General features: G+C 40.2%; 1 protein-coding gene across 6 annotated transcripts in view; it reads left to right on the top strand.

Moving 5' to 3' along the window:
• The first annotated feature begins 796 nt into the window (after positions 1-796).
• Positions 797-16,134, top strand: part of THRAP3 (thyroid hormone receptor associated protein 3) — a 71,697-nt gene continuing 56,359 nt past the window's right edge. For 2 of the 6 annotated variants that reach the window (XM_061412482.1, XM_061412480.1), the window contains exon 1: positions 798-905. The gene's annotated coding sequence lies outside the window, so the exon portion shown is untranslated. Of the gene's footprint in view, positions 906-954; positions 1,510-16,134 lie in introns of those variants that run through there. The other 4 variants (XM_061412483.1, XM_061412486.1, XM_061412481.1 and 1 more) reach the window with 4 other exon arrangements.

Here is a 16,134-nt window from a genome sequence, read left to right as displayed (position 1 = left end):
AAACTTGTATGTGCATGAGAATCACTGGAGAGGTCTGTTTATAATGCAGATTTCAAAGATACACATGGGAAATTTCTGGTTCAACAGGTGAGGGCATCCACTTTAACAAGCTTTACAGGACCTCACTCTGTAAAACATTTTTTTGTGCTGCCATTGTTGTGGGAATCGAGACCAGCGGTGGCGGAAACGAGGCTGGAGAGTGCTTTGCCACCGGGCTTCTGGGTCTCCACAGGAATACACTATTACAACAAAAACCAAATTCACTTTTAGTCTTCCTTTCAGGCCACTAGACGCTTTCACGTGCCTGACTTTGTCGCAACCTCGCAACAACTTTGTGAGGTAGAAATTACTAGTCTTATTTCACAGGGGAGGAAACTGAGGCTCAGAGAGGGGAGATTTGCTCAAGGTCACGAAGCGAGAAGTGGCACGTTAGAGGACGAAAGCCAGACAAGCAGATTCCCAGCTCAGAGACTTTCCGACGACCAAGGCAGGCCGGGAGTGGGTGGGGCTCAGGGCCTCGCTCCAGGCTGGTTCCAAAATGGTGGGGGCCTTGACGTCAGCAACGCCCCCGCCCCTTCCGTCCACCTCCCTCCTTCTTCCTCAGGCCACCCAGGCGGGGGGAGGGGATGGAACGGAGAAGCTCACGTGACTGCCGACAAGCTGGCGCGTGACGCAAAGCGGCGGGCCCGGTGTTCGCCTTGCCTTATGGGAAACGTAGTTCTATAGACTGTCAAGTTGGCTAGGAAGGCGGGAGCTAGGACTACATTTCCCAGGAGGCTGCGGGGCGACGCCGAGGCTGCCGCCGTCCGAGAGCGGGGACGCGGGGCGCGCTGTCGGGCGGGGGCGAGATTCCGGCCGGTTGTGCCGTTGCGAGGCTGCAGCTGCGATCGCTGCGGTGGGTCCAGGTGAGTGAGGGACCCTGTTGGGAATTAGGGCCGCTCAGTTGACTCCAGCCGTTTCGTCGTTTTTCTTTTCTGCGTGGCCGCTGGCTCAGGGCCTCCAGCAGGCCTGGCGCGGAGTCGCTCCCCCGCGCCTGCCCCCCGGCCTCTTCAGAGAGGGCCCCGCTCGCTCCGGCTCCTCCCCCTCCCCGCCCTTCAGGGCTTCCCCTCGCTCCGGCCTAGCTCTCGACGCTGAGGGCCGCCTTTTCTCCGGAGCAGTTCCTATCTCTGTTTTTCTTTCTTGCAAGAAAGCCTTCCCTTTCTCCATCTCCCTGCTTAATCACTCACCCCTTTAGGGGTGAACCCTATTATTTGGATTTTTCCTGGAACTCTTGAGTCTCCCCCCCCCCCCCCCATCTCCACTGGCCTGGATCTGCCCTTTCTTAGGGCGCATGTGGCTGGTACTCAGTGTTGTTACCTCTTCAGTTCTTTTCGGCCTGGTGGCCGGAGGAGGCAGAGTCCAGATTATCAGTCACGGGAACATTTATGCGTCCACTTTCATTTCTCTTGGGCTGGAGGTGAGGTCGACCTGCGTTCCTGTGGTAATTGGCGTGTGTTCCGCTTAAATAAGGTAATTTCCTTCGCCTCCCTTAGCTCCCAAGCAACTTTCATGGGGTGAAGTATCGCAGCAGAAACTGGCGAGTAGCACTCGTGCCCAGAAGTTGGAAGCCATCCGTGTTAGTTGAGTGTTTACCGGGAGGTTGTTAATTGGATTGAAGGAAAAGCCGCAGAGTGTGGTGGAGCCTGGCCTGAGACAGACGATGGGGCTTTCGGTGGCCGCATAACAGAAGGAACCTGGAGCCAGCTGCCTGGGTTCAAGTTTTGGCTCTGCTAGCTTTTGCTTTCTGGTCGAGGGGCTTCTCTTTCAGGTGCCTCAGTTTCCTTCATCTGCAAAATAGCAAAGAGTAACAATGATCACTTTATAGGGTTACTGTGAAGATGAAATGAGGTAAATTGAAAACCGCTTAGCTTGTTACCTACTGAGTATTAAGTACTATTATCATCATCTCTTAGGATTTATACGTGTAGGCCCAGAGTGGCGGGACATGTATCACTGTCATTTTGTTTTTCGCTTTCAGGTGGCGCTCCCTTTTCTCATTAGTGCCTATACCGTCTGTTGTAGCCTGTCCTGTTATCTAGACAGCCTGTATCATTATGTAGAAGCCTGCTAAAGAGCCAGAGGTGGCTGCTACCGTGAACAACCTGTGGAACAAATTGGGCTTAGTTTGTTCTCTGCTGAAAAGTTTGTGAAGCAGTGGTACGCAGTTTAGCAATATAAAAAAACATTTTTTTTCCCTCCCCTGCAGCCATTTAGGCTTGACTGTATTTTGTAGAAGAGGTGAAGGTTCTGTAAGGAACTGTTTTAACTAAAAGACTTTATATTCAGTACAGTTCCATCTTTTTGTTTTTTAAATCTCCTAGTACCAGTGAAAGATCTCTGGTTTTGCAGACTGATGTTTTTAGTCTGCATACTATGTACAGTCCAGTTTTAGCGGCGGTGGTGGTAATAGTCGTGTTAGCAGCAGCAGTAGTAGTTTTCTAGCATATTTCTTTACTAGCATAGGTAGTCCAGATACTTTTTGAATTTGGCATAGCCAGTGAAATTATGGATTACAGAGCGTCCTGTATTGTAATTGAGAAATTGAAGGGAGGAAGCTTGGAGTATTTCTGAGATTAGCACCGAGGTGAGGTGGGATGAAGCTGACTGAGAGCATAAGACCTAAGATTGATTAATTTTTGTAGAATAGTTAAACTTAACCACTAAGAATCTTGAGGTGTTACCCTGTTTCTCTTGGGCCAAGTGACAACCTAGATTGAAGGAGTGTGGTTAATCTTGTTCTTTCTGGTGGGAGGGAGGTTCAAAAGGAAGGGAAATACACATACCTATGGCTGATTCATGTAGATGTGTGGCAGAAACCGATACAATGTTGTAATTATTTTCCAATTAAAAATAAATTTAAAAATATACTGTGCTCTCAAAGATTAGATTTTGGTGGATTGCTTCACACCCTCATTCTGTAAACATCTAAGACTGATTCAGTATTTGTTTGATACGATAAATAGTGCTTGAGAACCTGCCATCCACCGGCCCTTCTGCTAGGCTCTGGGAGTACAAGGGGATGTGAGGCAGAAGGGGTCTTGCATTTTGGGAACCTACAAGGTAGTGGGGGAAATCACAACAGGTGAGCAGATAAGTTACAAATTGAGAAAAGTGATGTGGAAGTACCATGCAGGGAAATCGGTAGACACTAAAAAAAGAGAGACCTAAGGGTGGTCAGAGAAATTCTTTTTGGAAAGAGTAGGGATATCAAGGCAGGCATTCCAGGTAGAACAGTAAGTGCCAAAACTAGAAGATGGGAAGAGTTTAGTGTGCTTTCGGAACTGAAAAGAGGCCAATTGTGGCTCTTTTCAGTGAGGAGAGTGGTTAAAGAAGAGCTGGAGAGCTTAAGATTGTTTAGGGAAGCCGTGGAAGCCTTCTGATTTACATTTGAAAATCAGTCTTGCCAGGGATGTGGAAACTGGATTATGGGGACCTGTCAGTTAAGAGGTTATTGTATTGATTTTGCCTGGAGGTGATAGTTGACTGAAGTTGAGAGGGGGAGTGGAAAGAGAAAGTGCGTTGGTGGGAAGAAGCAAAGGGATTCATTATGTTCTTTTAATATTCTCTAGAGAAAGACATTCTTAGTCAGTGGTCCATGGACTCGAAAATTTTTGTGAGGGAGTGCATTTTCTCAAGGGGTCATTACCTTCCATCATTCATTAGAGTCTGAGTTTAAGAACCAATTCACTAGTGTCTGTAATGCAGGTTTATAACCCATAAAAAAGTAATTGCTCACAGCCTACCAAGAAAGTTAAGAGTCATGGGTACCTGTCTAAAAGATTGACTTTCTCCAGGAACTCTTTTTTTGTTTGTTTCAAATCAGAGTTAAATGCCTTGCCGTAGAAAAATCAGCTTTTAGTTTCTTTTTGTCTAGGAGTTAATGGGCTGGTGAACATACTGAGGAAGCTGAACTTAATGAGGTCAGTTTCACAGAAATCCATATTGATTCCTACTATTTTCTTCTGTTGGTTCCTCCCCTCCCCCCAGTCTTGTTTGTCTTTGGTTGCATTGTGTAGCATGGGTGCATGTGTGCTAAGTTGCTTCAGTCGTGTCCAGCTCTTTGTGACGCTATGGACTGTAGCCTGCCAGGCTCTGTCCATGGGATTCTCCAGGGAGGAAAACTGGAGCAGGTTGCCATGCTCTCCTCCAGGGGATCTTCCAAACCCAGGGATTGAACCCACGCCTCCTGTGTCTCCTGCATTGCAGGTGAATTCTTAACACTGAGCCACAGGCAAAGCCCTGCTGTGCAGCATGTGGGATCTTAATTCCCTAACCAGAGATTGAACCCATGCTCCCTACGTTGGGAGTACACTTACTGGACTGCCAGGGAAGTCCCCTTTTCTATGGAGTTTTGTTTGCAGTTCCTATTTTATTGGTAGAAATGGAGCACCTTAGTGTGTGAAGAGTGAGATCGTTTTCTTCTTGGTTTCCTTCTAACGGGTTTCAGATGTATATTCATGTATTTTGTAATGTATTTTTCAGATGATAGTGTGTTATTGGAAACAGGGTGTAAAGTTAGAGCTCTACCACTGAAAGAACCATGTATTTTTCTTTTTATGGCAGAGATTTAAAACTAAAGGCTCATGGACTAAATCCAGTCAGCAGATGTGTTTTGTTTGGCTCATACAGTGTTGTAAATTTGAATTTGTTGTCAACATTAAAAAGCAGGGAGATTTCATGAAAAAAATGTAGATTCAGGCTGCTTTGAAAAATCTGATGTGGCAGCCGCGGACCATGTTTCTGTTTGCAGCAGTCATCTTTTATAGTTGAGGCACCATTAAAATTTTTTTTTTGTCTTGGTGCTTTGTTTCTTGTTCCTTCTTAAAAAAAAAGAAATTTTAGGTAACTTTAGAAGAGGGAGAAGGAACAGTGCTGTGGGAAGGGAGGGCCCAAAATACGAAATTGTTTTGTTTACAAACTGAAGAAACCCAAGAGTTTTTAGAAAAGACGTTGATCTGCCCCCTGCCCATGCGTTTTTAGCTGGCACATGTGCAGTGTCCTCATTTTTGTTCTGCCTGATTTGCTTTTTAGCATCTGGAATGCAGTAACTGCACAGCTTGGCTTGTTGCAGAAGACAGAGAGCCAAGTGAAGAGAAGTTGCTGAATGTCTAATTAGAAAACTTTTGGCTCCTGTTTTGAGGCAAAAGTGTGTGTGTGTGTGTTTAATATGTGCATTTATGAAGTCTATCATTTGGCTTTCAGTAATCTGTGTTTTTTGGAGAGGTTAATAACTCAGTTTTCTTTTTCTCTATTTTAATAAAAAGGGCAGGATACATAAATGATTGATAGAGGAAGTCATAGAGTGCATTGTGAAGCTACCCTAGAGATTTCTTCACTGCAGGACTCTGCATCATATTAGGGCTTCCCAGAAGATGGTCCCCTTGTATCTGAAGGATGTGTTCTAGAGTCTTGACTAAAACCTTTGGCTCCCAGACTCTGGGCTATCAGAAAAAAACTTTAAATGAAGACTCAGGAAGTTGGTCAGGTGCCAGAATGGGGTTGTTCAGTAAAAGACAAGAATGGACAAATTTTTTAATAGAAAAAATTATTGTTTCAGATGTGATAAAGTGTGGCTGCATAGCATGCAGGATATGGGATCTTAGTTCCCTGACAGGGATCGAACCCACACCTCCTGCAGTGGAAGTGCAGAGTCTTACTACGGGACCACTAAGGAAGTCCCTTTTTGGCAGTTTTGATGTCTCTGTATGCATGTTTCCCATTGGAAAAGGTTCTGATAGAGGCTTTCTTTGATGACCCTGTCAATAATAGTACTCCGCTCATCAAACACTATCCAACCTTCATCATTACTATTGAACATTATATTATTTATTTTTCATCTACTGTATCTTTACCTCTTTAGGTAGTGAAGCAGGGATTTGTTTGATTCACTGCTGAATCCCCACACCAAGACATTCTCTGTTAAATAGAAGAGGCTTAGTAAATATTGAGAAAGAGGATGAGTTAAAATGGGAATAAATAGATGGCTGACTGGGAGTCTCTGGAAGTGCTCCCACTATCAAGTTCTAGCTTACTCAGATTATGTTACTGTGTATGGTGATAGGTGAGGAGATTGCAAAGGGGCAAAAGGGTACTTCATGGAATGATGAAAGTATTCTTTCATTGAGTTGGGGTGGTGTATATTTTGTGGTGGTATATTTTGTCAAAACTCACTGAACTGTACCCTTAAAATGTATACATGTATTGTACATGAGTTGTAAAGGTGATTTATAAAAATTTGTATTCAAAACTCATCGTATAAAGGCTGTTCTGTAAAACTGAATTAACTATCAGTAGGTTGTGATAATGATTTTTTTCCTTGAATTTTTGGTAAAGTTAGCCAAGTATAGATTGGACAGGAGGTACCTCAGGCGTTACGAGAGAAAGAGGCTGAGCTGAGCATGCTCTGAATAGCCCACCCCCATTTTAGACGTGCTGAGTTGATATTTTGTACTTTGGGGTTCTGCTTGCCAGTTCTCTGTTACAAAGATAAAATCCATCGAGTTCCCTGAAGCTCTCTTAGCCCTACTCCAGGGTTTAGTTAAGCAAGGTGCAGCCTGCAAACCCTTGGTGGGGCAGGTAGTCGTCTTCAGTTTTGTTTCCCTGCTTACAGATAGGTTCTTGTTGATAAAAATTGACATTGCAGAAATGTGTAATGTAGAAAGAGAAAGTTTACTTCAGTGCCATTTATTTAGGCTAGTGGTTACAGTTTCCATATATTTCTGAATAGTTAAGGTAAACATAAGGGATGTGGAGGAAGTAGAGATAAACGTCTTTGGTTTATTATGAAAGCTTATGCTTAAAGCCTTACTTCAGATGGACTTAAATTGCAAGTGTATTGTTTGTGATATTCCTCTCGTTTTCCTGGGAAATTGGAAGGTGATATGTTGATTCTTTGGTTTATGGTGAATGCTTTGTCTTTGTTCACAATGTAGAGCTTAGCTTACCTCTTCTCTTCCTTTATTTCTGTATCGGCCTCATTTGTCAATGTGACCTTTCTTGTCTTGTCACATTTGGGCTTATTTGTCACATTTGACCTTTTACCTTTAGCAAGCATGGATTGTTTCATTATTCAACCAGCGAGGGGATTCTAGTGGACTTGAATGTAGTGTCATGTGAAATGGCAGCAGAGAATGAGGAAGAAAATGTATTTGATTGTTGGCTTATTTTCTTTTTTGCTGTGGAGGCTGTTTAGTATTGAAGGATACATACAGGATGAAAGTAGTTTGGTAAGGAATATTTTCTATTCCACTTATAGCAGAATATTTTCGGCTGCAATGTTTATTTAATAGGGCATGCTCATAGAGGTAGGTGATCTCTGGTACCTAGCGCCTTGGTTTTATCAGATGAATGTATGATAAATGGAAGTCCTTGATTCTTATTATAAGTTTCTTTTGTGGAGAAGGAAATGGCAACCCACTCCTCCAGTATCTTGCCTGGAAAATCCCATGGACAGAGGAGTCTGGTAGGCTACAGTCCATGGGGTCGCAAATAGTTGGACACGACTGAGTGACTTCTTTTTTTTTTTTTTTCATTTTTATTTATTAAACTGGGACTGGGGCAGGGTGCTTAACCCTTCATTATCTGTTCAGTTTCAAATGAAAATGGAAATCTCTTATTTACCTCCAACAAGGATTATTGTGATGGCTAGATGGTTAGCCCAGTGCCAGAGCAAATAGTAGGGTTCAATAAGTTAACTTTATTATATATAGAAGATGGATTTCTTGTTAGCTGTTTGGAAAAAACTTAAACTTGAAAGAGTAGTGAGAACCACCCAGAGCCCTCAGCTGATAGCCTATGGTAAGTGCTGAATGTATGATGAAGTTAGTGTTTCAGGATGGTGCAGGAAGGATGACTCAATTATTCAATAAAAATTTCTGGAACAATTGGCTAACCATTTTGAAAATTACATTATTTTGACAAAATAAATCACATGAAAATAAGAGGTACAGATTAAATAAATCAACAAGGAGATACCATTTTTTCCCCTCAGATTTCTGTCTTGATAAACAATATGATAATTATTGTTGGGGATGTGGGGAAATGGACATTTCTCAAGTACTGCTGGTAGCAATGTAAGTTGCTGTAGCCTTTCAGGAGAACAGCAGAAAGTATCTGTACTTTTAGGAATATATCTTAAGGAAATATTGGACACATCCTTAAAGATGAGGATAATCATTGCAGTGTTATTTAAGTGAAAAATTAAAAGCAACCTAAATGTACAACACCAGGGAACTGCTTACATTTTAGTATGTTTATACAGTGGAATTCTAGGTAGAACAAGAGAGGTAGATTCAGATCAGTTCAGTCGCTCAGTCGTGTCCGACTATTTGCGACCCCATGAATCACAGCACGCCAGTCCTCCCTGTCCATCGCCAACTCCCGGAGTTCACTCAAACTCATGTCCATCGAGTCAGTGATGCCATCCAGACATCTCATCCTTTGTCATCCCCTTCTCCTCCTGCTCCCAATCCCTCCCAGCATCAGCGTCTTTTCCGAGTCAGCTCTTCGCATGAGGTGGCCAAAGTACTGGAGTTTCAGCTTCAGCATCATTCCTTCCAAAGAAATCCCAGGGCTGATCTCCTTCAGAATGGACTGGTTGGATCTTCTTGCAGTCCAAGGGACTCTCAAGAGTCTTCTCCAATACCACAGTTCAAAAGCATCTATTCTTCATCGCTCAGCTTTCTTCAGAGTCCAAGTCTCACATCCATACGTGACCACTGGAAAAACCATAGCCTTGCCTAGACGGACCTTTGTTGGCAAAGTAATGTCTCTGCTTTTCAATATGCTATCTAGGTTGGTCATAACTTTTCTTCCAAGGAGTAAGTGTCTTTTCATTTCATGGCTGCAGTCACCATCTGTAGTGATTTTGGAGCCCCCCAAAATAAAGTCTGACACTGTTTCCACTGTTTGCCCATCTATTTCCCATGAAGTGATGGGACCGGATGCCATGATCTTCGTTTTCTGAATGTTGAGTTTTAAGCCAACTTTTTCACTTCTCGTTCACTTTCATCAAGAGGCTTTTTAGTTTCTCTTCACTTTCTGCCATAAGGGTGGTGTCATCTGCGTATCTGAGGTTATTGATATTTCTCCTGGCAATCTTGATTGCAGCTTGTGCTTCTTCCAGCCCAGCATTTCTCATGATGTACTCTGCATATAAGTTATGGAAGCATGTAGATTGGAGAACTATATTTGTTGACATAATACCATGTGTAGAAAAATGCCCAGAACTGAAACTTTTGTTCTGTTTCCTCCTTAGTCAGTGTTTGTTTTTAAGTATGTAGTGAGCTTTAGAATTCTTTTGGAAAAAAGTGATCTGCGGTCTACATCTGCACAGTCCATTTTGGTAGCCAATAGCCACATGTGGCTACCTAACTTTGAGTTAATTAAAATTAAATAGTATGGTTTTCATAGTAGCCGTGTTTTGGGTCATCAACAGCAGCAAAGTAGTATAGATGTGGAAAATTTTCCTCGTCTCAGAAAGTTCTGTTGGGGAGCCTTGATTTCTTTTGTTTTTTTTTCATGTTTTTCTCAGCATTACTTCTGCATAAGATAGTTGGGGCCTCAGAGTAGTTGCAGTTCTTTCTCTTTATAGATTTTACAAAGAGTTTTGGGCTTTGGCTGTCTTTTATGTATCACCAATTTCATAATATTTAAACATTCTTTACTTCTTAGCCCACATGGGTTTGTTTAGAATGCAGAGGGAATACTATCTTTTAAACCTATTAAAGTTTCTGTTCCTCACTTAAAAAAAAAAAAGAGATGCTGATTGGGCTCTGCCGGGTGTTGGCTGTGGCGCTCGGGGTCTTCGCTCTTCATGGTGGTATGCAGGATCTCTTAGTTTTGGCGTGTGGGGTCTAGTTCTCTGACCAGGGCTGGAACCCCAGCCCCCTGCGTTGGGGGCCTGGCGTTTTCGTCTTAGCCACTGGACCACTAGGGAAGTCCCTTTTCTTTACTCCAAAAACAACTAATCAGCAACTGGAATTGACATTGATTTTTTTTTTTTTTTTTACTTTTAAAATCTTTTTTGTTTTTTTTTTAGCTGTATTTATTTGGCTGCTTTGGGTCTTAGTTGCATCATGCAGGATCTTTTGTTGAGGCACACAGACTCTAGTTGTGGCTGGTGGGCTTAGTTGGACTACTTTTGTCAAATTAATTCTGTGACCATATAATTTACCTTTTTGAACCAGGATGCTATTGAGAGAGGGGATGCTATTAACACACTGCAACAGCAAGTGTAAACTGACTGTCTTAAGCAAACCTGGATATCAGGTCAACCTAAATATTAAGAACTTTTATATGTTGAGTTTTTTTCTAACTAAATGCTTTTTTAAACACTTTACATGTATTATCTCATTTAACCGTATACTTTACAAGGTAAGTGAAGGATTTCTTGTTTTATAGATGACAAAGTTGAATCATAAGAGATTAATTCAGGGAGAGAACATTTGAACCTAGGTCTGACTCTAAACTTCCACTCTTGGCAGCTGCTGTATTGCTCAGAGTAAGGGTCCAAGGAGAAGATTCCTCAATAAATTAGGAGAGTCCTCACTCAGACAGTAAAGCGTCTGCCTGCAGTGCTGGAGACCGGGGTTCAGTCCCTGGGTCAGGAAGATCCCCTGGAGAAGGAAATGGCATCCCACTTCAGTATTCTTGCCTGGAGAATTCCATAGGAGGAGGAACCTGAACTACAGTCTGTGGGGTCGCAAAGAGTCAGACATGACTGAGAGACTTTCACTTTCACTTCACATAAGAAAACATCCATTTTGTTTTTGTCAGGCTTATTAGATCCAGAGTTAAATATTTAAATTTATTTTCAAGAATAAATGGACATGAATCCACAAGCTGACACAGGCTTTTTCATTTGCCTTGCTGCAAATAAAATGACAAAATGTGTTTTGGAATAGATAATATTTGCCTAGCTTTTTAAAAACAATTTTATTTCTGTTTTGGCCATGCCTTGTGACTTGTGGAATTTTAGTTCCCCAACCAGGTATTGAACCTGGGCCTCTGGCAGTGAGAGGGCAGAGTCCTAATCACTGGGCTGCCAAGGAATTCCTTTGCCTAGTTTTTTGTATTTTTCTTTAAAATGAAAATATGCTTTCCTTCCTACCTTCTTTCGAGGGAATTACAGTATGTATATATTGACATTAATATAAAGAATGCATGAAAAATTACATAATTCAGTATCTTATGCAACTTAGCATAGTCAGATACCATCATTTCTTTTATTGCTAAATGGTTATTAAATGGTTTGGATATGTAAAAGTTATGAAAATTCTGTCTCATGTAAGTTTAGGCACAGATGGAGTTAGGTTAGTGCTGTTTCGACAGTTGAGTGAACAGTGTTAGCTGAGTACTAAAAATTCTGAAATGTAATTGTTTTGAATGCTGTTTGAGTTTAGCCGTTGTATTATTAAACTCTTGGTTCAGAAGCAGTAGATCCAAAATTTATTAAAAGAATGATATAAAGTGTTACTTAACTATTGCAAGTGCTTTGTCATATCATTTATGGTCTTTTAAAAATATATTTGAAATGTCTTCTCTTTGAGAGAAGGCAGGTTTGTTTTTTTTTTTTAACAAAAATTATGTATCTGACTGTTCGGGTCTAGTTGCACGTGGAGTCTCCGTTGCGGTGCTAGGTCTCTGTTGCAGTGCGCAGGCTCAGCAGTTGTGGCTCAGGGCTTAGTTGCATCACAGCCTGTGGGATCTTAATTCCCTGACCAGGAATTGAACCTGAGTTCCCTGCATTGGAAGGCAGATTCTTAACTGCTGGACCCCAGGGAAGTTCTGAGAGAAGGCAACTTAATGAAAAAAGTATTAACATGGTTAGCCCAAAGAGTGGCTTCCTGATGAAATCTGATAACCTGCTCTGACCATTAATTTTCATACATGAGCCATGAATGTGAGTGAAAGATTAATTTTGAGGTTGTTGACTAAGGTATTGTGGTTTTTAGGAGATAAAGATTTTATGTGCTGGTCAAAAGTATACGTTAGCTATAACTTGTATTACATACATGTATACACATATGTACGTGTGTGTGTGTGTATATATATATTACACAGTATATATACATATATATATATTACACAGTATATATATGTAATATACAGTATTAGAGTAATGTGTTATTCCATCTGGAATTTTGACCTTGCTCTTCTCACCTGATTTTATCACGATAACTAACCTAGAACTTCGAAGCTTCAAACAAGAAGTAGGAGGTGCTTTCTAAGGAGATCTTTGGTTTCCTTGTTCTGTATTAAATATCACTTGCAAGGCTGTAGGTATATGGACTTTGTTTTCGGTATTCATCTTCCTGCCGTTACTTCTTTGTGTGTAGGAAAACATTGTTCAGATAAAACCTTTTGGATGCATTATGTGTATAAAACTCAGCTTTACATATAGTAACTCTTGAATAATCTAGTTTCCTGTAGAAAATATTCACAACTTTTTCTTGAGTATATTTCTTTTTTTTTTTTTTGGTTGAGCTGCATGCAGGATCTTAGTTCTGCAACCAGGGACTGAACCCATGCTCCCTGCGTTTAGGAATCTTAATCACTCAGAGTCTTAACCACTAGGCCAGCAGGAAAGTCTCTTGGCTATATATTTCTTGATACAAGTTATATAGCATTTAGTATGGTTTTTTTTTTTTTCCTTCTCCCTGAGTAGTCAGCACCTGAAATGGACCTAATGTGGGATTAAACAAAATCCTAGGGATTTAGCCTGATCTCTGTTTTGCATTGGACAGATATTTGTGTATCAGCTTAGTTTTTTTGAAGGTGATTCTGGAAATGGAAATATCTTTAAGGATTTAATTTGTTGTTTGGTGGTGGTTATGTAAGCATGTTACTGGGGGGAAAGGAAGGAGCCTTAATGAAGTGTAAAATGTTGATTTATTGAAGCAATTTGGGAAAATAAAGTTCTCATTGTTGAGCCTATCTGCTGTTATTTGTTCCTATCCAGCATTCTTGTTTTTATTTTTCAAACCACCTTTTTAGAATACAACATACACTGTGATTTGCATACATTAATTCATTTAATCCTTTGATAATTTTATTAGATCAATGCATCTATTTTTTAGATGAGAATCAGTACCGTGTTCAAACCTTCACAATAGTGGAGTCAGGATTCTAATCCATGTCAGTCACATGATTGTAAAATTCTTACTCTTAACCGCTCTGCTTAAATTCATTGTACACTTTTTTTTTAAAGGATTATTTTATTCATTTTTGATAGCACCACGTGGCTTGCAGGGTCTTAGGGATCGAACCTGGGACCTCTGCAGTGGAAGCTTGGAGTCCTAACTACTGGACCGCCAGGGAATTACCCTTAATATATACTTTCATGTGCTTATTCTTCATTGTGGAGTTGTTTCTTTGATTTAATCTTAAAGAGCATTGCATTATAAGTCCTATTTCAGTCTTCTAAAGTTGTTTGCAAAAATCTAAATGTGTGTAGCTAAGAAGCTTGTGGGGGTATGTGCGAATGCTTGTACTTTTCTGTCACTATTATAGAGAATTACATCAGTCTTTTTTTTCCTCTGGAGAGGGACTGAGAAAGAAAGTCTGAAGTTAGCACAACTACAGTGTTCATTATACAGCATTTTTTCTTACGCTTGTAAAGTATGCAATCTGAAGACATTCAAAAAGTGCAAAGAATAATACAACTGGTACCTGTGTATTTAAGAGCTCAGTTTAATAAATAAAGCTTTACCACCATAGTTGAGTCTTCTAGGACTGTTCTCTCCTCCTCCAGCCTCTCTTCTGACTTGGTGTTTATGACATCTATGCATTTTTCTAGATTTCTGTTAAAAATATGTGCTTTCCTAAACAAAATGTAGTATTGCTTTTTTCTGTTATTAAATGTCATGTAAATTTTTTGATACCAGTTTATTTTTGTAACTTTTCTGTTTAGTCTTAATGTTTGTGGGATTCATTCATGGTGTGTGTGTTCTTTACTATTGTATTAGTATTCATTGTATGAATGTGCTACTTTTTACTTACCTGTTTTCTTGTTTATACTCAGCACTGCCAGGAATATTCTTGTATGTATTTTCTGTTTACTTGGGAAAATTTCTCTAGGGTTTACATCTGAAACTGAAATTGCTGGTTCATGGGTTGTGTACATCTTCACATTATTCTCCAGAGGGATTATACCGGTTTATACTTCCAGTGTATGTATTTCTGTTGCTGCACATCTTAATGCTACATGAAATTGTTAAACTTTAAGGTTTTTTGCCATTCTTGTGGGTATGAAATATTTTAGTCCTAAGTTGTAGTCATCTGATTAGTAGAGAAAATGAGTATCTTCTCAGAAGTATATTAGCCTATAGGTTTCTTTTTCAATTGTTCATTCTCTTATCCCACTTTATTTTTAGCACTTATCATCATTTGACATACAGTATGTAGTTGCTTGAGTGTGTGTTTTACCCCGCCAACCACAAGGTGAGAGACTGTATCCTTTTGTCAGTGTGGTATCTCTAGTGCCAAGCACAGTGCTGGCATATGGTAGGTGTTCAGTAATACTTACTAGATTAATCTTTTTTTACTTAAACAGTTGAGTTTCTGCTTTTTTAAAAAACTGATTTGTAGAAGTTATTTAGAGTCTGGATTTTAATTTTTTGTTTATATGTATTGCAAATATATGTAGTTTTGTTTTGATTTCTTAAAGCATATAGACATGTTTATCAATCTTTACCTTTATGGTTTATACTTAAAATATCTTGTTTCAAATCCTCTACCTTGAATTCATACAAATATTTTCTTACATTTTTCTTTTAAAAGTTTTAAAACTTTTCACGTTTAATGTTTGTTTATATATATATTTTTTTGTCCACTTGGTTTTTATTTTTGCAATGTGATACAGGGGTCTAATTTTATTTTTTCTGTATGATTGGTTTTAATTTTCATTAATATTCGGAATCTCAAGTCCTGACTTGTTTATGGGCTTTGTGGAATGGCCTTCATACTTTGTGTAGTGGTCTTAATACCTTTGTGCCAGGCTTAAAACTTTCTTAACTTTATGCATGAGAAATTGAAAAAATTCCAGTGTAATCTAAAACCAGATTTCCAGAAAATAGAAAGCAGGATTGTTAAGTCAGGGGTGGCATTAGTCAAACAGCTTAATTAAATCTTTCAGAGTGAACTCTTCATTTATAGGAATCACTTTGACAGGTGACATAGTTCTCTCAGTAGGATTCGTGGTTATAGTAATCTATTTTCCTGGTTAAACTTAGGAATATAGAGCTAGTTCTGGTGAACACTTATAAGTGTTCTGGAAATAAGATGCATTTTGTGAGAAACTGTTTAGGAGTGGCTTGGTGGCCTTGAGATTTGGCATTTTGTGGGAAAAAGAGGCTTGCTATCCCTACAGGTGTTTGTAAATTGATGTTGGATTAACACCAGCAAATTTGCAAAGCAGTTGTGAGTTTATAAAGTTAGAAGAACCAGAATATATATGGGCATCTTGGGTAGATTTCCAAAATTGCTGATAAGATCATTTCTGAGTTTGCGCGAGAAGAAGTTTAATTCCGCAGTACTTGGGGAGGAGTTTAATTCCGCAGGACTTGGGGAGGAGTTTTGACCTTGGTGTCAAATCTGGTAGCTTCTTCTGGTTTGTAGTTTAAAAAAGAATACTAAGAAAGAAATAAAATCTCTGAGGGTGAATTTACTTAGGTTCTCCAGCGGGACATGATCATACCTGAATTTGATGCTTGAATAATGTCACAAATATTTGCAGCAGATGATTTAGGCATCACATTCAATCTCTCGTTGCTTGTTTACAGACGAGAGGAAACGTGATCCATCTAGAAGTTGGTTATCCTGGTCAGTTGTGTGCTCAGTCATGTCTGAGTCTTTGCAGCCCCATGGACTGTAGCCTGCCAGGTTCCTCTGCCCGTGGAATTTTCTGGATGAAAATACTGCAGTGGGTTGCTGTTTCCTACTACAGGGGATCTTCCCGACTCAGGGATTGAACCTGCAGCTCTTGTGTCTCCTGCATTGGCAGGTGGATTCTTTGCCACTCACACACCATCCTGGTCTGTTGCTCTCTGCTAAATGGGTTGTTAATCAAATGAACTATTTTGGATAATTTTTTTT

The sequence above is a fragment of the Bos javanicus genome, chromosome 3 (assembly GCF_032452875.1).
Source record: "Bos javanicus breed banteng chromosome 3, ARS-OSU_banteng_1.0, whole genome shotgun sequence".
Classification (NCBI taxonomy): Eukaryota; Metazoa; Chordata; class Mammalia; order Artiodactyla; family Bovidae; genus Bos; species Bos javanicus.
This window is presented reverse-complemented; position numbering and strand designations above follow the sequence as displayed.